Raw genomic sequence first — 25025 nt, forward strand, 5'->3', positions numbered from 1 at the left:
AGGCACACATTAGCGCGTGAAAACAACGCTTGCTGTCATGCGCTAATTTTCACTATCGCCGGCTATCGCTGGATTTACTATCGCCTACGTGTTGCGCGTTGATAATAACGCGCTAACACGGCGAAAAAATCCGGCGATAGCCGGCGATAGTGAACTGTGCGATGTGCGTTCTTTAACGCACATCTTGTTAATATGCCCCTTAGTTCGAGCTGATGATGATTATGTTCAACACAATGCAAACCTGATAATCTACCCCATTTTGTAGTTGCTATTTGCGTGATTAGTTCTTACTGTTTAATTACGTCCATATCATAAACAACTGAGGAGTGACTCCGTGAGAAAGGAATAAGGTAACAAAAATATTAAAGTTTATTTGGTTACTAGCATCCCCCCAAAAAAAACAAAAGTGAGTCCAACGAAGGAAACAGCCACTGAAAGCAGCCTATGCCCCGTTGTACTTGTTTAAAAAGGAAGAGACAAGTCTCTCTCCTTTATAAAAGGACCCTCACTCACCACTAGTTGGTGACATGCTTCATCATTGGGTCCCCGCTGGGGTGGCCGAGTGCCTCCCCAGCGTGCTACAACGCCTGAGTTACAGCGGAGCAGGATAGTGTTGAGTGCAACAGTGCTATAGCAGAAATGTGAAGATAACTGTGTGTGTTAATTAAAAAATACAAGGTGGAAACCTATAAAAAACTTTAATAAAGGTCAACCTGTATTGAGTAAAAACAGTGTGAACGGACCGACTAGGTTTTTTATTAGGAAACCTGTGTCCTTAAACAAAGTGAATGATCGGTCAACAAGTTTCTGCTGCTATAATGCAATTTCGCTCAGCATTCGTCAGGACCTAGTATAATAAGAAAGGTAGGCACAGAATTTCGCTGCCAAGTGCCAAGCACACACCTTTGCTCCATGGTGCCAGGGTGTGTGTGTGTGTGTTAGTCTAGCATTGGTTTTGTAATGAAAGGATGCCCTTCCAGTACAAAATACTATGACTAGACAAGTTTGAGATGTTTTTCTACTTTATATGTGTGCTGTACAGTGCAATAAATATGCAAGGTCGTAAAAAAAGGAGAAATTAAAACCTTTTGTCCTTTTAATGGCTGCTATCCAGCAGCTTTATTTTTTGGTACAAAACCTGGTCTACTAATGTATAGCAGATAAGATTTTGCATCAAAAAGCATGGGTGGTTGCATGGGAACACCCACGTACCACCAATATAATGCCTGCATAACGCTTAGAAACGCAATGCAGTGCTTCACACTGGTTTGTATTACTTTCCTTTACAAACCAGTGCAAATAACAATTTGCGTTGGGTTTGTAAATGGCCAGAAAAGGTTTTGTGTTGGGTGGGCGTTAAAAAAGTAACACAGATCCAACCCAAAACATTTGTGAATCTTGGCCTTAGTCTGGCTCATCCACAGGCAAGAGTTTGCCGTACGCTGCAGGACTTTTAAACTATTTGACATTCTGACAGCTATTCCTACACCCTGATCGGCCAATAATTCCCAATGTGACAGTTTTCCTAATAGTGACAGGTAAAAATAATTCCACCCTTCAAGTCTCAGATGAAAAATAGCATTTGTACTCTGAAGATGGATTTGACTGAAAAATAGTTTCTTCCTTCCAGAGAGGCGCTTTGCTCCATGGTTTGTCCTTCTAGTCGTTCTGTTGTTTGTTAAGGAAACGCTTTAAAAAACAAAAAAAAACCTCCACAGATTCCAATTTTTCCATGACACATACAGGTATATGGGTAAACTAAGAAACGTGTGATTCTGTGAATAAGTCATGACACACAATCAAATTAGCACAAAACAATTTGTTGTGCATATACTCATTGCAGTAACACCCGTGGGGTATCAGTTCTATAGAAAACGGCCTGTTTTGCACAAGGCTTTGAATAGAAGTAGGTGAAATTCTTGCATTTCTGTACATGATAGAAGTGCAATTTACACAAAAAATTATTGGCCTTATTTGTGACCCCAGTTCCATCGCGCTTGCACCAAATAACATGGTACATGCGTGACACAACTAAAACATTAGATTTATTAAGCCACGCAAGGTCACTTTGATGTGACCTTGAGTGGCTTCATTAATCTCAAGTAAAGCAGTGCAGTGCAAGTTGCACTACGGAGGCGTTCCTTGGGCGTTGCATGGGTGCTCATGCAAGTCCCATGGTTTTTGGCACATCCCCATATTTACAAGAGATGAATGCGCCAAAAAGATATACCTTCCCAAGAGTGGCGTAACAAGGAGACATATCTTTATCTCTCCTCGTTACGTCCATTTTCTATGTGTGCTGCATTCTGCAGCTCACATAGATAGAGGAATATGCCACTCAGGATTGTTTTTGTGCAGTAAGGCATCCCTTCCTGCACAAAAACAATTGTGCATGCAACACAGGCACCCTTGTACCATGGTGCAAGGTTGCCTGCATTGACACTAGGCAGTCAAAACAGGGCCAGCACAAAGGAAAAGGCAGGAATGTGCCGTATTCTTTTAACCGCTTCAGCGCGGCGCGAATTTTCGCGCTGTGCTGAGCGTTCTAATGAGCCAACGGACTCATGACGGAACGGTTCCGTCATGAGCACAGGCCAACCGACGCTCATGACGGAACTGTTCCGTCATGAGCATGGAAGGGGTTAAATATGGTATATTCCTGTCATTTCCTTGTCACGCAGTGCAGCGTAGCGAGGTGACTTGCTGTGTTGCAAGGCAATGTCATATACATGCTCCTATATGTTTTACGTGAAATAAGCTTGAAAGGACAGAGCTTAAATTATATGTGAAGTATACCATAGTATATCTGTTTAATGTTTATTTCACACAGTGTTTACAACTTTCTGACAACCAGTGCTTCTGTGGATTCTATTCATACGCAGACCCACATTTACTAAATTCTCATGCAATGCAGCACAGCAGTCAAAAATGCTGCACTGTATTGCGTGGGAAGGAGAGAGCAGGGGAGCATCATATTTACAGAAATATATCACTCTTCTCCCCTCTTCCTAGCACTGGCGCTCAATCAAGCAGCTGTGTGCCATGCACACACCTTTGCAATATAGTGCAAGGGTGTCTGCTTGAGTCTAACATAAGTTTTGCACTGGAAGCGTACGCTTCCAGTCCAAAATACTATTCTTAGACTAACTTTTAAACTTTTGCCACTTTGTATGTGTGCTGTAGAGTGCAGCACACATGCAAAGTCTGAAAATAACGGAGGAATAAAAGCATTTCTGCATGACAGCGCCTATATTAAATGGGTGCTATTTGTTTACAGAAAACTCTGTTCACCTTTTTTAGTAAATTCAGTTTCACAAACAAAAAGCTTGGGTGGTTGCGCCACCCATGGAATACCCCATTGGCACTAAGTAATGTAAAACAGCGCTATTCGATCCTTTGCATTAACTTCAAGTGATTTTCCAGGGCTAGGGAAAAAATGATTTTGTGTTAATGTGCATCAGGTGTGTGATGCAAACAAAGCAGAACACCTAAGTAAGTATTCAATGCAGTTTTATAATCCCTCATGACATTTTTGTCTTGAACAAAGAGCATATTTACTAATGCACTCGGGTACACAATTTTGTGCCATGTTTGCAGGTCTTTTTAATGTAAAGTCAGTAAGTGCTATGCTTTGTGTTGCAATTCATTATGGGAGTCCTTGCAAAACTTTAGTAAATATACCTCAAAATGTCCATCAGTTAAAAATTAGGCAAAAAAAGCATAAGTAGAAGAAAAAAATAGTGCAAAACACTTTAGTTGGAATTTATGAAATATTACGCTGACATAAATATATTTGACAGGGCCTAGCTTTTACTGCTTTCAAAAGCAGGCAGGACTTTTATAAAGAAAATAAGGAAGCTGAAATATTTTATAAAACATTTACCACATAATAATATAAAAACTTGCTTAAATGTTAACATAGAAATGCATAATAAAGTAGATATTAGGAACTGTACTTTTTTTAAACGTGCAAAAATGGAAATGTTGCTTAATTTTGTAGAAATCTTTGATTACTATCCTTCTCTAAGCAGTGGTGTAACATAGGCCCCCGCAGCCCTCGCAGTGCAGGGGACATGTGCTTCAGGGGTGATGCACACTTACAACGCAACTTTTACGTCGTAATGCTGTTACAACGCAGCTATTACAACGCAGGATCCATTACATCGGATGCCATTACAACGCATGGCATTACATCGCATATGCTATTACAACGCATACCATTACATCGTAAGTATTGGTAAGTATATACATTTTTTTTATTTTATTTAATATTATATAATTGATTTAATTATTATTAATTATAAATAAAAATAAATAAAAATATTTATTTATGTTTTTAAATATTATAAATTAAATTTATTAATTTAAGTAATTTTTTAAATAAGTATGAGTATAGGAGTATATGTTTTGGTGTACTGAGGTATATGTTTTGGGGTGTTTGGGTATTTTTTGGTTTTAGGGCAGGGTTTGGGTTTTGGGGTACAGGGGTGTTTTTAGGTTTCAGGGCTAGGTTTGGGTTTTGGGGTACAGGGGTGTTTTTAGGTTACAGGGTAGGGTTTGGGTTTTGGGGTGCAAGGGTGTTTTTAGGTTTCAGGGTAGGGTTTGGGTTTTGGGGTACAGGGGTGTTTTTAGGTTTCAGGGTAGGGTTTGGGTTTTGGGGTACAGGGGTGTTTTTAGGTTTCAGGGTAGGGTTTGGGTTTTGGGGTACAGGGGTGTTTTTAGGTTTCAGGGTAGGGTTTGGGTTTTGGGATACAGGGGTGTTTTTAGGTTTCAGGGTAGGGTTTGGGTTTTGGGGTACAGGTGTGTTTTTAGGTTTCAGGGTAGGGTTTGGGTTTTGGGGTACAGGGGTGTTTTTAGGTTTCAGGGTAGGGTTTGGGTTTGGGGTACAGGGGTGTTTTTAGGTTTCAGGGTAGGGTTTGGGTTTGGGGTACAGGGGTGTTTTTAGGTTTCAGGGTAGGGTTTGGGTTTTGGGGTACAGGGGTGTTTTTAGGGTTCAGGGTTGGGTTTGTGATTAGGGCTAAATAAATTATATTTACCATTTATAAATTAATTAAAATATATTTATTAAATTAAATTAATTATATTATATTAATTACATTTTTAATTAAATTAATTAAATTAAAAAAATTATTTTAATTAATTTAATTTCATTACAATTTTAAACATATTTAAATTAAAATAATTTCATTATATTAATTAATTAAAATTAATTACAATTTTTATTAAAATTAAATTAAATAAATAGATTTAAATTTATTAAATTAAATTAATTACTATTTTAAAATGTATTTTAATTAAATTAAATAAATTAAATTAATTAAATTAAATTAATTACATTTTTTTTAAAAAGTATACTTACCTATACTTACGATGTAATGCCATGCGTTGTAATAGCATCTGCGATGTAATGCCATGCGTTGTAATGGCATCCGATGTAATAGATCCTGCGTTGTAAAAATTCCGATGTAACGGAATGCGTTGTAATAATCCGCGATATAGTGACACCAATCCGCTTCAGGAGGACCCCTCAGCATAGTACCTTGGCCTGAGAGCTCTTGAGTGAGTACGGAGGGAGGCCCCTTCATCTACTTTGAAGGAGGGGCGCCCAATTTTGTTGTACCAGTGTCTCCACCTCTAGACCGCACTATCTTTTTATTCTAACCTATCCTTTTAAGAAAAAAAACGCCTTTTATATATAGTGATTTAACATCATAACTGAATTATAGAGCCTGACCTTTTTCTGAAATGTGGTGTTTCAAGCAAAATGTGTTACTTTCCTTCTCACACCATATGACTTCATTGTATTTAAATAAATTGTTTTCTTTGCCAAATATTCATAACAAACAAGCGTATTTAAGAAAAGAAAATGCCTAATGCAAGTTACATTTCGTGATCTAATCAGGACATACTATAATTCTAATGTTTCACTCTATAGAGCACCTCATTGTTACACAATGGGACACCATACAGCTAACAGAGTAGTCTTGCAAAAGGTTCCCATGAACACCTTCGTAGATGTAACTTTTTTGCAATATGTTGTAGCCACCTCTGAATAACTTCATGTCAACATGGACGTTTACCACTGGAATCGAGGAAGAAGACAACAGATCATCAGAAGATCTTTCTCCGTTGGATGCTGATGACATATTCACCTGTATTTACAAAATGTTTAGTGGCCTTTCTATATAGTATGTGTTCATAGCTAGAGAGTCAAGGCATTCTATGCACTCCTACCCTGCCATGCTTATTAGCACTTCGTTGTGCTAGCTTGAATTATCATAACCTGTTGCTGAAGGTGATTTTCTTTTACTTATCCTTACTCAGATTGATGAGAATTTCTGTCTTTGTGCTGGTCATAGCTACTGCTGTGATTTCTCTCCCCCTCTCACTCATTTAGAATTTGCTATTGCAACTGGCCGGAGTACTCAGCTATGTCTCCAGAACTACCCTTCGTAAGAAGTTTGATCCTTTTCTTTGACTTTGCTTCAAAATTCTACTTCCTCTTTTCTAGAAGGAACACTTTATGGGTTCTTGCTAGGATAGGTCAGTTAGATTAGAATAGAGATTATATTCTGAATTGAGCATGCTTGCTGTTATATTTATTGTCTGTTCTAACCAATCTTTATTATTTCTGTAATTGATCTGATCTGACTAAGCTGAATTAAAGAAACAAAAAATATAAACTAATCTCTTAATGAGAAAATGAACTTTTAAAACTTAACCAAATCTCTCTTTATTGTCTGAACATCAAATGCAAAAAAGATTGTTGTTGTTGTGAAAATGCTCCATTCTAACAAAGTGGCAAAGGTTCATCATGTTAGGAAGGTGTGGAACTTCCAGGTTTGTTCAGTACGTTTGAAGTGATGTTATTTACTCAACTTTTTATACTATTTCTGCGCTTGCAAATCTGGTAGCAGAGGATAGGTCATACACCGTGAACTGAGCTATAAAATAGTCCTCAGAAATATTATAAAATTTCTGATTCCTGAATCTAATGTCCAGAACTTGAAGATCCGGCAGAACGGTACGCGAAGGCTGTTGTGGTATTTAAAGGTGTGAGTATTAATAGGGTAAATGTGTTGTGGCTGAGATTGTGTTATTTCCGTGGTTTGAATTATTGTTGATTAAGAATGAGTGGGTGAGGAAAAATAGATTAGCAATGGGTTGAAGAGGTGTTTGAATATTTCAAACTCATTGTAGTCTAAAGATACCGGGATAAAATAATAACTGAAAACTTGTTTGCAGAGATTTTGAAGTGTGCTGCGTAAGGTACCATCATCTACACCAGTAACATAAGATTATTAAGTTGTTGAGATTGATTAACATTAATCGGTGTTAGTTGAACCTAATCATGCAAACAGGGGAATCTGCATTGATTGGCTGATCCCATGCTCGTCATGATTTCACTGACGAATGTTGAAAAGATTCTTGAATTATTGGAAGCTTCATTTCTTTAGTAGGGAAAACAAAGTGTTTTAAGAGTTGATAAAAATAAATTGTGTAGGCATGAAGAAAATTATAAGGGAAGATGAGCCGCTATGAGGAGTATGGTTGTGTGTCACAATGGTCCATACTAGGATTGGTTGTATGGTGTGCTTTCGGGCTGCGATGGGTAGGTGATATAGTAGTGTTGTACTGGGATTGGATTGCTAAAGGTGAAACTTGGAATTTAACTAGTTTAGCAGAAAAAAATATGTATATGGGACAGAATCATAACATTCAGTTAGATTGTATATTTTCAGATTATATTTGGCGATGGGGGATGTTGCTAAACCAGAACACAAAGGGGAAGAGGCACCTCCTGAGGGTACGCTTGCATACATTATGACTATTGAACATGGATTGAGTACATGTGCTTGGCTTCATCAATGGAGTAGGATTTCTGAAAAGGAGGGTGCTTTGAGTTTTCCTAGATATGGGACATTTAAAACCAGGATTCTTGATCAATTGAAGAAAAAATTGTATGAAATGAAGACACCACCTAGACACCTTCAGTATGAAGCATTTAATTCATTGGAGAGAGTGGCCAGGGACATTTAGAAAGAAAAATAACAGAGGAGGATAATAGGGCAGCAAAGAATTACACAAATGCCCATTGGGATGAAGAACAGTGTAGATGGAGATAAGGCTACTAAAGAAAGGAGTACATTATACCCATTCCTTACTACAGCAATTACTAAGAGGGGAAAGGGCAAATAATTCTTTACGAAATAAGGGGATGAGTCAGATATTGATACAGGAGATTAAATATTAGAACAAATGTTGAACTTGAGACCCCTACCACATGTGAGCCAAGCAGAGCAGATCAGGCACTAGTACTAGTTCAATAGTGCCAAATGCACCAGTACAGCAAAGCATATCCCAAATTGAACTACCCCTGCATATATTGCAAATTTCTTCCTCAGTAAGAGGTCAACAACGAGTCACTGTTCCAACAGTGACGTCCACAGCTGCAGTGACCAGTATAGCCCCAGTACCTGTTGTTAATGCACCATCTGTAGCTTGGGTGGTAGCCAGTGCTCCTTTGTTAATAGATATAAGACCTGAGTCTCAACTAGTTACCAGAGGAGTATCCACTGTAGGATTTGTTCCAACTTCTCAAAACTAATGGATAGTTACCGGAAAGCCAATATTATTGGTGCAATCACATACAGATGGAGTGATGCTAATACTTGGAGCCCCAATCTCATCTCAGGAAATAGTGGTCACTGAGGGAGTATGAATACCAGATTGGTTTGATAAAACAACAGGACCTAGTAAGCTAGCGAATTTGGGAATACCAGAGAAGTCAGAGAGTACCAAAGACAACCCCTTAAATATATCACAATTGAAAGTTGAATTGAAAGAAATAATAAAGGGGTGTTTAGAGTTTGAACACATAGAACAGCATCAAAGAAAATAGTTAATGAACCTGTGCAAGTAAGTTACGAGAAGACCTGCTTTAACTCATGACAAATTGACTGAACTCGCTCAGAAATATGAGAAAGACATTGCAAAGATATGCATCGACACAAAAAGATGAGGATTACAGGATTGTGATTACATATTATAGAATTGGTTAAGTGCATTTGCAGGTGGGGTGAGACTGAAATATTAGAAATCAAATGGGCTAAGAAACATGAGAAAAAAAAGAGAGAAGCAGCTACTGCAGGTAAGCAAGATGAAGGAAGTGAGAGAGAAGGAACAGCTTATCCACTTAAGAAACAGCAGGTGGAACATGTGTACATGTTCCTTGGAGTTGTGTTGATTTGGCAGTTTACACAAACAATTTTCCCACATTGAAAGACAAGCAAGTGCAGTGGTATGCGCAAGTGGAAACGCTCATAATAATCTGAAAGGTACTGTGTATTGATTTGAATACTTTTTTTGACTTTGCACTGCCTGCAAATGTATGGGCTGAAGGTAACACTGCAGTGCTGTCCCCTACAGAGGAACTAGCGAGAGTGACTGGGACAAATGCAACATCTCCCATGGTGATGGAGAAGTATGAGGCAGTTATTACTTTCTTGAAGGACAGAGTGCAGCCAAATGATATGAATGGCACAAATTAAAAGAACTATGCAGGAGCCAAAGGAGACTGTACATGAGTATTGTGAGAGATTGTTGCAGGTTTTTCAACAGCACAGTGGATGGGAATATCCTGAGGAAACGATGGCGATTTTTGATTTCCAGTTTGTATTAGGACTGAAGCCAGAGATCTGTTCACACATAACCCAAAGCATGATATGTTGGCACAATAAGTAACTCTACAAAGTCTTGAGATATGCTAAATATTGTAGTAATGAGACAGACATGAAGCAGAAGAAGATAAAAGAGAAATCCAGGTTGGCTTAGACAAAGCTGGCTCAGAAATGTTTTCAGAACCCTACTCTTATAAGGAACCAAGGAAACATGCAGGTAGTTATAATGCAAGAATCAGCTTTTCAGGGAAGTAAAGGAGGAATGTCCATGTCACAGGGAAAAGGTAGAGGCATTCCTGTGGTTACAGGATTTTTGTATCAGATATTTCTGCTATGAAAAAGATTAAAACGTATAACATCTATCATAGAATTGGAAATTGGATTAGGGAATGTCAATATAATCCTGAATATGTTTGAGAAAATGTGCAAATGCAGCAAGGTATGCACGTGCAGAATGTGCCCACACAGAAAATGCAAATGTCAGTGCAGGGGCAAGTGCCAATGATGTCAAGTGCACCTGCAAAGTTGGGGAATCTCAGATTTAATGTAAACCAGATGCCAAAACTGAATACTACAGGGGATGTCCCAGAATGACTTACCTCTCTTAGGGAAAACTAGTTGTATGAGTAACAAATAAACAAATTTGAGATCCAGTCTCAGAAAGGGCCAGTAACGATAGAATCCTTGAATAGAAACACCAATTTTTTGTTGGTGATTTAAGTCCTGTAAATTTGTTAGGTAGAGATTTGTTGAGCAGTTAAATTGCACTATTTATTGTACGTCAGATGATGTACCTTCCCAAGCACATGATGAGGATGTGGATTTTAAATTGATCAGACTGAGACAGGAATAGTCCTTTTGTTAACTATTGATGAGTTACCTGAAGACCTAAAAGAAACAGTGAATGCAAAAGTTTGGTATTTTACAGGGAAGGACATCAAACTAATTAAAGGTGTAGAACCAGTCTGAATTACAGTGAAAACAAATGTTTCGTATCCCAGAATCCCTCCGTATCATATGACCCCAGAGACAATTGAAGGAACACAACCAGTGATATATGACATGTTATAAAAAGGAATCCTGAAAGTACTGATAGGAAGTCCATTCAACTCTCCAATTATGGGTTTATAGAAACCCAATAGTAAATATAGGATAGTTCAAGACTTAAGAAAAATAAATTAAATTGTAGTGCCCTTTTATCCTGTGGTACCGAATATATCCACCATACTATTTCAAATTCCATGTACTGCAGAATGATTTACTGTAATTGACATATGCCAGGCTTTCTTCTCAGTTCTGTTGCATGAAGAAAGCCATTTTATAAATGTTGTCTTCCAGCAGAAAGTATTAACATAGTAATGTGTCCCAGAAGGGTATACAGAGAGTCCATCTATCTTTAAACAGATTTTAAAAAGAAACATAGAGACGCTGATAATGCCATACAAATCAACAATTATCCAATATATATATGATTTGCTTGTGGGATCAGAAACAGGGAATGCATGTAAAAACTATACCATGCCACTCATGAACTGCCTGTCTGAGAACAGACACAAAGTGTCTCCAAGAAAACTGCAGTACTGTCAAAAAGACATTCAATATTTGGGACACATTTTTGTGAAAGGAGTTCGGAAAGCGTCACCGGAAAGAGTAGAAGTGATTTTGTAGATTAACCCACCATGTACTCAGAGAGGAATCAGGAAGTTTCTGGGAATGCCTGACTACTGTAGACAGTGGATATCGAACTTTTCCTTGGTGACAACGCCTCTACTGAGGCTGAAACACAGAGATGTGCCTGATCCGATTCCATGGGATAATGAATATACAATTGTGTTGCGCCAGATTATACAACATAAATTCACACTTTTTTACAACGAGGGGGATGGGTATGCTCTCTCGGTTTTGACTCAATCACATGGAGGATCTAGGAAGCCTGTTGCTTACTTTTCTACCACCCTTGACCTTGTAATGGCTGGACTTCCCACTTGCCTTAAAGCTGAGCGAGAATATAGTGATGTGATACCCATTAACGGTCATGATCCCTCACTCGGTTGAGTTGCTGTTAACCAGATCAAAGACTCAATACATAACCCATAACAGGTTAACACAGTATTAGCAGATCATTGTATCCTCTGAAATTGTTATCTCAAAACATTTCACACTGTTGAGCCCTTCTAGGTGTCACCTCTAAATGATGACAACAACTGTGTTGAAAGTGATCATGAGTGTGAAGGTGTCACGGAATTGTGCACCAAACCCCGCCCTGACATGAACCCCAGAGTGAGCCTGATCAAGTGTTATTTGTAGATGGCTCATGCTTGAGGGGTAATGATATTTACAACAAGGGGTGGTGAGGGACAGAGTCTCTGAATTAAGCAGAATGCTCTCACCCAGTCAAAAGATCAGGGCTAGATCCAACACCGTTTTTTAGCTCATTTCACCATCCCAGTTTCAGAACCTGGCTGTATGCAAATTAGTCTGTTCCTGTCCCAGTGCATGATGGGAACAGGGCAAACCAAACTACAAAAGCCAATTCTTACACTGGGAAGGAAACAAGCTTCCGGGGACCGTTTTCTGGCATTACAGCAAGGGGCTCATTGCACCATCAGGATTCAAGCAAGCCGGGCCGAAGACGGCTGAAATGCCAGAAACCGGCATCGCAAATTGCGATATTTCCTTAAGGAATTGCAAATTCTCACCAACTTCAAGTTGGTGGTAATTTGCGATTTCCTTTCAAAAAAGTACTTTTTGCAAAGTGCCATTTGGCACACATACATGCACTTAGGACGTGTATGTGGGCCATATGTGCACACATGCACACATGCACATTTGAGGGGTGCAACAGGGTGTCCTATTGGAACCCTTGCACCCTTGAAATTACGTGTGCAAGTTGCAAGTGCCTCTTGGACCATAGGAATGAATGGGAAGCCATTCCTTAATTCGCAATCGCAAATAAGGAATGCGAGGGAATCACAAAAACATTGCTAATTTTTTTTATACATATCATTTTGTGATTCTCAAATAGTGATTCTCTAAAATTCGCTATTTGAGACTCACAAATGTATGCCCCCTCTTCTAAGTAAGACCTTGGGGCCTTGCAGCAGTGATAAACGAATTTAAGAGATTTTCACTACAAGGCCATGTAAACCTCAAAAGTACATGTCCAACTTTTTAAATACACTGCTTCCTGCCCTCTGGGCAGTTCAGGGCCTTTCTTAGGGGTGACGTATATGTATTAAAAAGGAATCATTGGACTGTACACACACTGGCTGCAATAGTAGGACGGAAACATATTTTAGGAGCTACTTAATTGGGTGTCACAATCTGTGCTGCACAGGTAATGCCACTTTACTAGGGACTTATAAGTAAATTATATATGCCAATTGAGTATAAGCTAAAGTTGCCATGTTTTAAACAGCGAGCACAAGCACTTTAGCACTGGTTAGCAGTGGTAAATTGTGCAGAGTCCTAAGGCCAGCAATAATTAAGTAAAAGAAAACAAGAGGTCTGAAGGAAAACAGCTAGGGGAAAACCATGCCAAGCATGCCAGGTCTAACAATTAGTCTATTGATTTGATTCATTTTTCGATTTAGTACTGTATTCGTTTACTCTTCAATAGATATGTTCACTTTTTCTGTATTTTCTATACACTTTTATTTCTTCTCCCCTATTTATTTTGTCTGCCTTATTCTATCTTTTGCTTTACTTTTCAAGCTTCCATATACATGCAATTTAGTTCCATCTCTTCTGTATTGTTGTTTTCTGCCAGTATCTTTCTCTTGTCATTTTTCTCTACTCTCCTTAATCTGACATTTCTTGCTCTGTCCCCTTTAAACTTTCTTCACTCTCTCCCACTGTTCTTTATACTCTCTGTGTTCACAGCTATTCTGGCCCACTCATTGCTTTAGTGTGTGTAAGCTGTATGGATATACACTGACTGAAATTTGATGAACAGCCGCCAGAACCAGATCAGAATTTTTCTTTTGGCTTGTGCTACAACATCTGTTTGGGACAAATAGCACAGTGTTCAGTTTACCTGTGCATCATAAAAGTGGACTTGTGGAGGTGGTAATAGGCGACACAAATGTTTTTGCTTATTTATAATGATGGACTGCAGCTGCAATACATGTGACAGCAATAATACCACAGCCAGACAGCAATAACACCACAGAACACAATACTTTACATTAACACAACCCCATAATAACACACTTGTGATACAAAAGCACACACCACACTAATACAATACTACAGTGCAGCAAAAAAAACACACATCACAACATATATTCAGCACAACATAACACATGAACAAAATGCAACAGCATACCAAAGCTACATGGAAGCACATTAACAAAGACAAGAACACAATAATACATCACAGCATCAAAATGTTGTAAAGGTGTACAACCACAGAACACACCTACACTGCATAAAATAACATTACTATTTACCTGCATAACAACATAAGATTATACCAAAATAAGTCCCAACAAAAACAGTAAAATAATAACAAAATGGTAACATTTTAGAACAATTATGCAAGTGTTTTGTTTTTATAATGCATTTTTAGGTTGTTATAGTACCTTGTTGTTTGTGGTGCATTGCTGTTTTATTGTGTTGCATTGTTTTTGTGTATTATTGTATCAAATCTGAAAATTGTAAAATAAAATATTAAATGTGCATGGATGGTGAAAAAAATGAAAAAGAAGTGTATCAGAAAAAAATATATATATGCAATTTAATCTTTATACTGTCCTGATCATTGAAAACCCTTACACGACATAACTGTAGTTTTACATTGACCTTACACTGAGGCTCAATTACATCTTTTGCACAGTTCCAAATATCGATCCACAGAAGCAACAAAGACTAAAAAAAACCTAAATAAAATACCTAAAAGGGGACCATCACTCCTGTATACTTGGAAAGAAAAACATAAAAAGGCAAACCAGTGTTCTGAAGAAATGGCCCTACATCAAGGTGGCCACCACATGGTAGAACCTGTGAGAGGCTCCCATGCTTGGGATCACTTTTTGTGTAAATCCCTGCACTAGCCTGTACCAGCCAGCCCATCGGAGAATGGCTGGGTGGGGGAAGCTGCAACACACCTCACCTCTCCGATGCCGGGGCTTTGGACCTGTCCCTTGCATTGCTTGACCTGGTCCTCTACAATCTGGCATAAAGTGAGTGCCTGGGGTTTGCAGAGGCTGCAGAGGCTGACCTGGCTCCCATGCCCAGGCTGGGGCATTATGTGAGCCCGCCTGAGGAGGCTGCAAGGAGCACCTACCCCCTAAAGTGCCCCCAAGACCCATGGACAGTTCAGCACCAGGAAGGCGTGTTTTGAACCCCGCTCCCGCTGATGTAGCCCAAATCCTACTGAGTCCTACAGAAAGGTACCCAAGCAATAAACTATGTCCTCTCTGGCAACTGATCTATACTACTACCATGAGTACCTGGGAACACAGTGAAATCCTTCTGGGACAGCTGGGAACTGCTCCTACCATCTGCTTGCCCATACCTGTGTGGAAATGTGCAGCTGTTGGCGAGGGAGCGGAGGACACTGCCTCTCTCTGAGGTCGCCCAAAATCTACCAAAACCTATCAGGCTCCCATGAGGTGAGGAGTGCGGGTCTGGGTCTGGGGCCTTCTGTGAGCCTGCCTGGTGAGGCTGGAAGTAGCGCCTATCCCCCAAAGTGCCCCCTTTAGCCCAGGACGGTTCATCACCGGGAAGGGGTGCTCAGAACTCCACTCCTGCTGATGTAGCCTAAATCCTACCAACGCCTACCAAAAGATGCCCAATTAATAGACTAAAATGTCCCCAATAGCCACCGATCTATACTACTACCCTGAGCTCCTAGGAACACTGTGGAATTCCTTCTGGGGTAGCCGAGAGCTGCTCCTACTATCTCCCTGGCCCCATCAGTGCAGAAATGTGCAGCTGTTGGAGTGGGAGCTAGGGAGACAAAATCCCTCTGAGGTAGCCCGAAATCTACTAACACCTACCAGGAGACAGCCAATCGACAATAATAGCTTCCTTCTGCCTCTGTCTGATACTTACTTCTCGAGCCCACTGGGGATTTTGAAAAATCCTGGTGGGGAGGCTGGGAGTTGCACCTTTTCTTGACTGGCCCACAATCATAAACCCAATCAAAAAAATGTCAACCACAGCATCCTCCTAAACACACTCTCAATGTGAAGATATCAACGGGACTTTCCTTCGGTGATTTTCCTCCTTCCTAATCCAATTCTCGCAGCTAATCAAGCTGAACAACTGAACCTCAGAAACAACACCTTTCTCCCAAGGTGTCCTTCAAGGGCCAAATACTGTCGCTCACTCTACTCGACCTTTATGTGGAACCCCTGGCAATGACTTTGAGACAAGCTAGAATAAACTGCCATCCATATGCAGATGACACCAAACTCTACATAAAACATTCATCAGTCAAATTCATCCAGTAACTATTTAACACTCTCTTAACAAGCCTGGTTGACCAGCAACCACTTCAAACTCAAACCCAGCAAAAATGAACTCCTCCTCATCCATCCAAAAGAAAAATCCTTTCCCTTTGAATGCTGGCTCGACAATCTCATGGCTTTATACTGTAAACTGTCCATCTCCAACTCTGTTAAATCCCTGGGGATTACACTTGACACCCACCTAAGCATGAAAGACCATATCAATGCCTCTGCAAAAAGCGCATTATACACGCTAAAAAACATTTTAAAAAGTCAAGCTCTTCATCCCGAGTGATGATGTAAAGACACTGGTTTAATCCTTAGTCTTGCCAAACCAAGACTAAGGCAACGTAATGGTTACTGGCACCCCAAAATCTTACCTATACAGACTGAAAGCCACTCTCCATGCTGTGGCTAGACTTGTATTGGGGGAAAGGCTTTTTGATCACATCACTCCCACCCTTAACCAACTCAACTGGCTACAAATCGAGGCAAGGGTCATACTAAAAATTGCTTGCATAACTCACAAAGCACTCTACAGTGAAATAACAAAATCTGGCCAAAAGAGATCACTATGAAGCTCAAACAGACTACTCTTGATCCCTCCAAACTTTAGGAGAGAGAAATCGTGCACATTTCTCCTTCTTCAGGAATGCTCCAAAAATGTGTAACTCCATGCCCCGGGACCTGAAGGAAAATCAACTCTTCCCTAACTTCAAGAAGAAACTGAAGCTTCTTCACTTCAACAAATATCTAAACCAACCTCAAAGCTCCTGACTAGCCTGTGGGCTGCCTCCCCACTCGCCTGAAATAAATCTGTGCACCACTAACCCCGTGAAATCTATGCTTCTAGTTACCCTATCCGCAAGAGACCTTACCCCAGCTACCTCTGATCTACAACGCCTGTCTTTAGTGCTGTTCATCCTGTTTTGTTGTTTTTATTGCTACTATGTGTTTTGCGGGTATTATTTTTCTCCACTGATAATTTCGTACAATTGCAGCTGTGCTCTGCAAAATGATATGCATTTTGTATACCTTTACTAACTCAAGATTGTTATTGCCATCTTCCCACAATGTTCTCGTTCGTACACCTCGTCACAAAATGTCACCAAGTGTCTATTTGTACCCCAAATGTATCTTACACATTTCGGTTTATGCAATTTCATACCTCATATACCTCGTCACTCTTGGTCACTATCTGCATTTACTGCAAATGTTTCTGAAAGTATATGCTGCCAACTCTGTGAAATGCTCTGATGCCATCGGGTGAAGTTCATGCTATGTAAAACTCACTAAATAATTTGTAAAAAAAAAAAAAAGGCACAGGTAACTTTAACAAAACTTCAACATATTAAAATAAATGTGCAATGCAAAGAAAACAGAAATCTGTCTACTTCCAAATGATTTCCAAATGGAACTTAACAAAAGAATTAATCGAAACAATTCAATCAGTTTTAAACTAAGAACCAATTAATTCTTGGCAAAAAAGGAGGAGAGTGTGCAACTTCACACGCCCGGTGTAACCCAGTGTATTAGCGCTTTAAGCTTAAAGTAAGATAAAGTCCTTTAAACTACACTGTTTATCATAAGTTATCTCTTGAGTAGATAAGATTCCTAAGCCAGGCATAATATTGCCTATACTAGCTAAATGAAAACAGGTGTATTGATAGAAGGCCCTTAAAATACTGTTCAATAAGTGCATGTTTTGTTCAGATGCTATTTGAGAATCTTCTTGAAGAGTAGATCATAACTTTTGAAACTTTAACTTTGCATCCCGCACTGGAATTCTCAGTTTAAAAAATATCTGTATTGAAGCAGAGTGTCATGTCAGCAAGGAGTATTTTAAGGATTATTTGTGCCAACCAATGATAAGGAGCAGATTTTGGGAAAGCCAATATCTGGCTTGCATTCTATGTAATAATCCAGATTTTTTAGCCTTGAATTTGTATTTCAGCTGTGTGCACTGGAAAGAGTAGGTGTGCTGCAGGGTGATCTGAATCTTAGAACTGAATGTGCGAAAAACTGTGATGATTGAGTGTACTTTTCAGATGTAAAGTAGTCCCGCATGCACTGCAAAGGCAACATTTGCTAGGTAGCAAACAGATATACCCACGCTGCCAATAGCATGACAGTGAGACGAAAATGCTCCCTGGGCTGATCAAAGAGCTGATTGATGAATGTCTCAAGCAAACGAAGGAAGGGGCTGACCCAAGCAAGTCAATGTTTTGAAGGGCGATCCAAATCCCACTTTCTGGTAATTGAAGACAAATTGTACCTAAAATGTATGAAAATAAGACCTCAGGGTACCCAATATAACGAGCAGGAATAGAACATATTAGAACAATCCATGAAAAGGAAAATGCATTGGCCGACATTGCACACTTCGCCTCCGCAGAGCAGAGAAAACAATCGGTGAAATCCGCCTCAGGAATACAAATTGAACAGCATGTTCTGCCTTGGGCTTGCATTTTTACCATATGTCTAGAAAATATAACAGGACGTCATTTTCATTCCAATTTTATGGTTCTGCTTAAAGCTCATGGACACCGATGTGTTTTTCCAAGTGTACATTAGCATCTCATCTGTTGTTTCTAGTATTTGAAGCCCATACACTATTTTCCCACCTTTAATTATTAGCATAACACGGAATTTGAATGTATCATTTTCTAAGCGCAGTAAATAACAGGGGGCAGATTTATGTTAACTGGCGCATCCCCAGGGATGCGCCAGTTAACATGCGCCACAGTGCGCCACAGCTCCGCCACCCATGGTGCGCCGCATTTATGATGCGGCGCACCATGGGGCAAAAACGGCACAGATGCGTGACGCATCTATGCCGTAAAGGTGACGCATTGCTGGAGTTGCGTCGCAAGCGCGACGCAGCTCCAGCAAGGCTCGGGGGTGCCCCATCTCCACAATGCTGCGTCAAGACCTACGCCTGCTTCAAGCAGGCGCAGGCTTTTGACGCAGCATTGGCCTGAAAGTGACTGAGTGAAATCTTATAGATTTCACTCAGCCACTTTTGCGAGGCGCACCTGCCCCGGAACGCCCACCCTGCGCCGGAACGCCCACAAGCGGCGCAGGGCTTTACAACGTGACGCATCTGCCTAGATGCGTCACGTTGTAAATCGTTCGTAGGGATGCGCCACGTTTACGGCGCCTTGCGTGACGCAACAGCGGCGTAAACGTGGCGCAAGTGCCTCATAAATCTGCCCCCAGGTGATTTGGTTATTCAATTTAAATGTAACCATGTTACTGACAGATGGTTTGGCAGAATGAGAGCATGTGACCCGCAAATGACAAAAACGAGCATCTAAGTTTACTGATCTGCAAACATTTAAAATTCAAGTATACTACAGATCCACCTGAGCTAATATTGTGAATAATTCACTGCATGATACATGAGATTCCGCAAACCTTGTATAAATGCCTGTCTTTAATTTCTTTCTAATCGTCAACTTCTGATGCAGCCGGTCACCGATTATAAAGAAATGACGCCAGAACTCAACTATAGTAAATTATTGCAGTTAAGTTCTGATGTCACAGTGTCTGCTGACAGAGCCGGCAGCCTAGGGAAAGCAGCTAAATAAAGCAGCTATTTATTGGAGGATCCTATATATAATCTTCATATTTGCAAACATGTTCTCTCTTTCATATGAAAGAGCTAAATACCAAGGTTGTAAGTAGTTTGTGAGAAAGGTGATGGCGAGACTATGTATTATAAGTGATAAAGTTCCCCCTGCGCTACATGATAAAGATATTGCAAGTCATCATGGTGTTCCATAACCTTACAAAGGAACTCACCTTCTGTCTTGTACCTCTATGTGGTCATGGAACTTCTCAGTGACTTGCAATATTCTTAAAATGTACGGCAGTGGGCACATTTGCTCTTATATTATTTTAATTTTGTTATATGGTTTGAGGTGTTTCCAATTCATTCCAAATTCCCAATTTAGATGAGCAATTGTACATTAAATATGAGCTAGTGAGTGGTGCATGAGAAAACTAGTGAGCAGACCTCTGACATTGGCACACACCTGCCACTGTAATATAAAATGGGTCTTCTTGCACTCTTTTAGAGGTTTAAGAGGCACTCAAAACCAGAGAATCCGCCATGCACATGGATGATTCACCATGTATGCTCCCAGTGGCATTTTCACCCTACATAGAGATGTTAATGGTGGGCGTTGGACTTAGCCCTTTTGGCAGGTTCACCCCAAAACTTTACGCGTTCTCCTAGCCTTTTTCTGTAACCTGGTGGTAGTGATTTTAGGTCTCTGTGCACTTTAACACTGTGGCCCAGTGTAAAGTGCGTGCGCTCTCAGAGTGTGTGTGATGAGATTGGCCTGCCCTTCCATAGGAATGCATGGGGGATATGTGTGTCAATGGTAATTCCTGGTATTAAGGGAGTGCAGGGTCGAGTTTAGCATATGCAAACTCGTGTGAATAAATGCTGCGTAATAGTGTGCGCAGATTAATTGTGGTTATGTTAGAAATGCCACTTCTAGGAGTTGGCATTTCTGTGTGCTGTGTGTCTGCCTGAATGATGTGAATTGCATGTCTGGCTTGTGAGTGACAGGTGCTGGATGATGTGGGTGGCTCCAGGAGCCAGGATGGGTCTGCCCAGTGGTGAATAGGGAGATCTGCATGTAGATGGGAGGGAGGAGTTGCACCTGGGACCTGAATAGGGCTGTGCCTTCCCTCCACATTACCGGCTCTGCCCCCTGTGGTGCGTCTGAGCACCAAGCCCCCACCTGAGAAAGGAGAGAGGAGCTGAGCACAACAAAGTGCTCCAAGGCTCCCCTATACCAGTTCTGACTGGTATCGCCCCAGCCCTGTGCTGTGACACAAAGGTTTTTTCTAATATAAATATAGGGGCTGTGTCCCCATAACATTGTTCAGTTCTGTTCCTGATCCTGATGGAGGGGGGGCTGCTGCTGGGGCCCAGGAGGGGCCACCATGGGGGCTGCCTCCCTACTGGAGGGCCCTGTGTGCTGGCCCCTGGGCCCAGCTCTACCCCTGGAGCCTCTCCTGGATCTTTGCCTGCTACTGGAGCAGTGGCTCGTTGTGAGTGCTTTGCTTTCATTCCCCCAGGAGCGTTTTGCTTGGAAGAGCACTTTGTTTTGAGGGGGGTACTCATGTTGTTCCCTTGCAGAGCTGTGCTGCCTAAAGGGAGAGAGAGAGGGAATCCGGTATTCCCCTGTGATGCTGCCGGGAGTGGGTGCCCACCCCACGTTATGGTGCCTGTGATAGCGGGAGCCTACCCCGCTTTTTCTTGTAATTATGCGGATTTGCCAGTGCCCACTCCGCGTTATGTTGATGCTTTTACTTTGGAGGCTGGTGCCCACCCCGCATACTGACGCCTTTTGTTTGATGGAGCGGGTGCCCACCCCGCGTTTGGCTGCAGTGAATCACCGTTGCGGCCAGGCCGGAAGTCAGGCAGTGTCATGCCTGTCATGGGGTAGGACTTCCGCCTTTCGCAGGAAGCCCACGGAGCTGCCGAGAGGAAAAGTTGTCCGCTCAGGCCCCAGCGGGGCTCCCTTGAGCTGCTGGGAGCCCCGAGTGAAGAGGGAAGGTAGCAGAGGCCGAGCTGGACTCCCGGGTGAAGAGGGAATCCCCACAGGCCTTCCCCAGACGCCAGAGAAGAGCCCAGGTGAGTGGGGCTTGCGTTAAATGGTGCCTGGCAGAGGCACTCGGTCAGAGCGGCCCCGTCTGGCAGCGGGACGCTCCAACGCGTTGGGGACACAGATTCGGAGTGGCCCCGTTTGTGCAGCAGGCCGCTCCAATGTGGCGATATTTGTTTAAAGGGCCCCCGTGGGGGTCTGGAGGTCCCGTGGGCCCGTGCTGCCCCATATTGGTCATTATTCTCCAGCTGCCCTACTTTGCAGGGGTCAGCTGCAACGATGGGGCATGATTATTTTCAGAGCCCATGCCTGGCTCCAACGCTTGGGCATAATTATTTTAGAGCCCTGTGTGCCTCCAACAGGCACAATATTGTATTAAGAGCCCCAGCAAGGCCCTGAGGGCACAGTTGTGCCAGGGCCCATTTGTTCTATTCCCAGCTGCGCCGCACCAGCGTGGGCAGCTGCAACGTTTCTACCTTTCTCTTCAAGGGGCATTGAGCGCCCGGTCCTTTCCCCCATTTACAGCTGCGCAGCAATTAGTGCCAGCAGCACCATTTAGTCCACTTAATCCTTGCGGGCAGTTCTGATTGAGTTAGGAGTGAGATGCACTCATTTGCCCCATCTTTTCACAGCTGCTCAGCACTAAGTGCCAGCTGCAACGTTTAGGCCTGCACAGATTACGCACCCTTGACTTTCGCTGTATTGGCAGCGTGCCCTGACTGCTTTTATGACATAGGGCATTTGAGCCCCTTTTTGAGACAGCCAGTTGGCCAGGGGGACAATCAGGTTTGTAGGGCGCCAGGCCCTACTGTGATTATGTGGTGCTAGGAAATGTGATGTATGTAGTATGATAACGCACCCTGTTTTATACCTCTAAATGCACTTTTTTGATTATGAGGTTGCTTTACATATTATGGTTTATGCTAGTGAGATTATGTTTCACTGTGTGATTTATTTCCTAATGTGAGTTATGCTTAGGAGGTTAGGGAGTAATGCGTTTAGACTTGTGAGATGATTGCATAATGTGTTTATGCTGGTGAGGTTGGCACAGAATGATGGGATACTGTGCATAATGTAGTTCATGTTACAGGTTGATGCTAAGTCCAGTGAGTACCAGTGGATACTGGTTGTACGTTTATGATATGTTTTACTTTGACTAAGTTCACTTTGTGATGGTTCTGACTGTGGGCCCAGTGGCCCTGTCATGTGTAAATAATTCCCTTGTAGATATGACCCAGTGCCAGGTGGCACCATGTGTATTATGTGTTTACTATTCTAATGTGTTTGGAGAACACAAAGGCTATTTTTGATATAACCTTATGTGGAGTTCCTTTTGTAGTGTGCCTGGGATGTTGTTGCTGTGTGCATGTGCAAATGATTTACACATGGCCTCCAGGATAAGCCTGACTGCTCGTGCCAAGCTACCAAGGGGGTGAGCAGGGGTTATCATTGGTGTGTAACTCCCTTGCCCTGACAGTGGGTTTTAAAAATTCTGCCAGCAGAACCTCCTGTAGATCTACCGTTGGGTCTGCCAAAGTGTGGAGGCAATAGCTAGACAGTAATGGTGCCAGATCCACCACCTAGTCTAGTGTGGTTAATACACTTCCACAACTATTACAGTAATCTGCCTAATAGACCACCCTGTCACATAAGAGTATCCAGCAAATACTTCAAATCACCCACTCCAATCTGCTTGTTAGGGAAGCAATTCATGCAGGCGTTAACACTCTGCCTATACTTAAGGTATACATGTATAGTGTTTTGCCATTTATTAGCAGAAATCCCACCATCTTGACAGAGATGTTGCTGATTTTCTGCTGGATTATTCCCCTTCACAGTGTCTCCTCTCATGGTGGACAAAGTAATTTCTGCCAACCTGGAAATAAACACTAAGGGTCCCATTAAAAGCAGCACCTGCCGCAATGTAAAAGTGGCATGCTTTCTGACATGCACAACATGACAGGCACCGCGGGGTGTATGCCACCTTGTGCATGCCAATGCAGGGGGTACCATGGGTAACCCTCATGTGCACCCCCCACCCCCGCAACACCCAGGGGGCCGACAAAGGACCCCCAATGCAAAAGACAACATGCCTTTCCATGGCAGCATCGCTGAGGGTAATTGAAGGGCGGGCGAGGTAAGATGTCGGGCGGATCACCACCGCTGGTCGGGCGGTGGAGATCTGCCTGACATCATAATGGCCCCCTTAGGGTCCGATTACAATGTCGGTCATAAAGCCTCCGACCTTAGATTTACAACCGACATCATCCTTTTCAATTCTGACCGGCTGATTATGATACAGCCGGTCAGAATTGAAACCGGCCAGTCGTTCCGGCTGGCTTCCGACATGCTCAAGGAACCCATCGGCCAGTGGGAACCGTCCCGTAACCCACATGGACAGTGGTTTACTCTGTCTGGATTAAGATGCATGGTTTCTGGCAGGGTTTAAATGCCGGCCTTTCCAAAGTGGAAACCCTGTCGGAAAGCGTGCATGGGGTTCCTTAGCAGGGCCCCCTTTCCCTTGCGGCCTCCGGTTGGGGGGCGAGGGTTAATCTCTGCACCTCGTGAAAGGCACCTTGAGGTGTCTGCCATGGAGTAAAGAGATTAACACAAGCTAGCATTTTCCTATGGAAGCATGTGTTACAGCCAGTTTGCATCCGTAAGACATGCTCCCATAGGAAAATGTGGGAATGGGACCGCACCATGGGGCTCATTATGATGGAGGATTTTCCGCATCCTCCGGGCCGGTGGAAGCCACCGCCGGCCCGTATGATGCGGAAAATCCTCAGCGGACTCACCAAAGACCCACCGCCACATTAGGATGGCTGGTGGGTCCTGGTTTCCGTCCGCAGCTTTTCCGCCGCGGTTGGCTTACAACCGCGGCAGAAAAGCTCTAATATGGTGGCGGTGTCTCTCAGACACCGTCCACCATATTAGGATGAGCTCTGAAACATGCTTTTCCGCGGCGGATTTTCCGCCGTGGAAAAGCATGTGGAACTTCACTGCGGGGGCCCGTTGCGGGCCCCCTAGTTGAAGTGTGGTAAATAAATAAATAATACCCTATTTTTGACTAGGCATATAGCATAACAGATAGCTCAATAAATAAGAGTCAAGATTCGAGGTAGTAGGAGTTTTTGCAGGTTTAATACAGCATAAGGACAGGGACAGGACAATCTGCATAGGATGACCCAGCAGCTGCTGGGGCCGGGTCTGGGATGAGCGCGCTAACTTTTAATAACAATACATGAACTTATATACATAGCGCA

This window comes from Lissotriton helveticus, chromosome 1_1, assembly GCF_964261635.1.
Source record: "Lissotriton helveticus chromosome 1_1, aLisHel1.1, whole genome shotgun sequence".
NCBI classification, from domain to species: domain Eukaryota; kingdom Metazoa; phylum Chordata; class Amphibia; order Caudata; family Salamandridae; genus Lissotriton; species Lissotriton helveticus.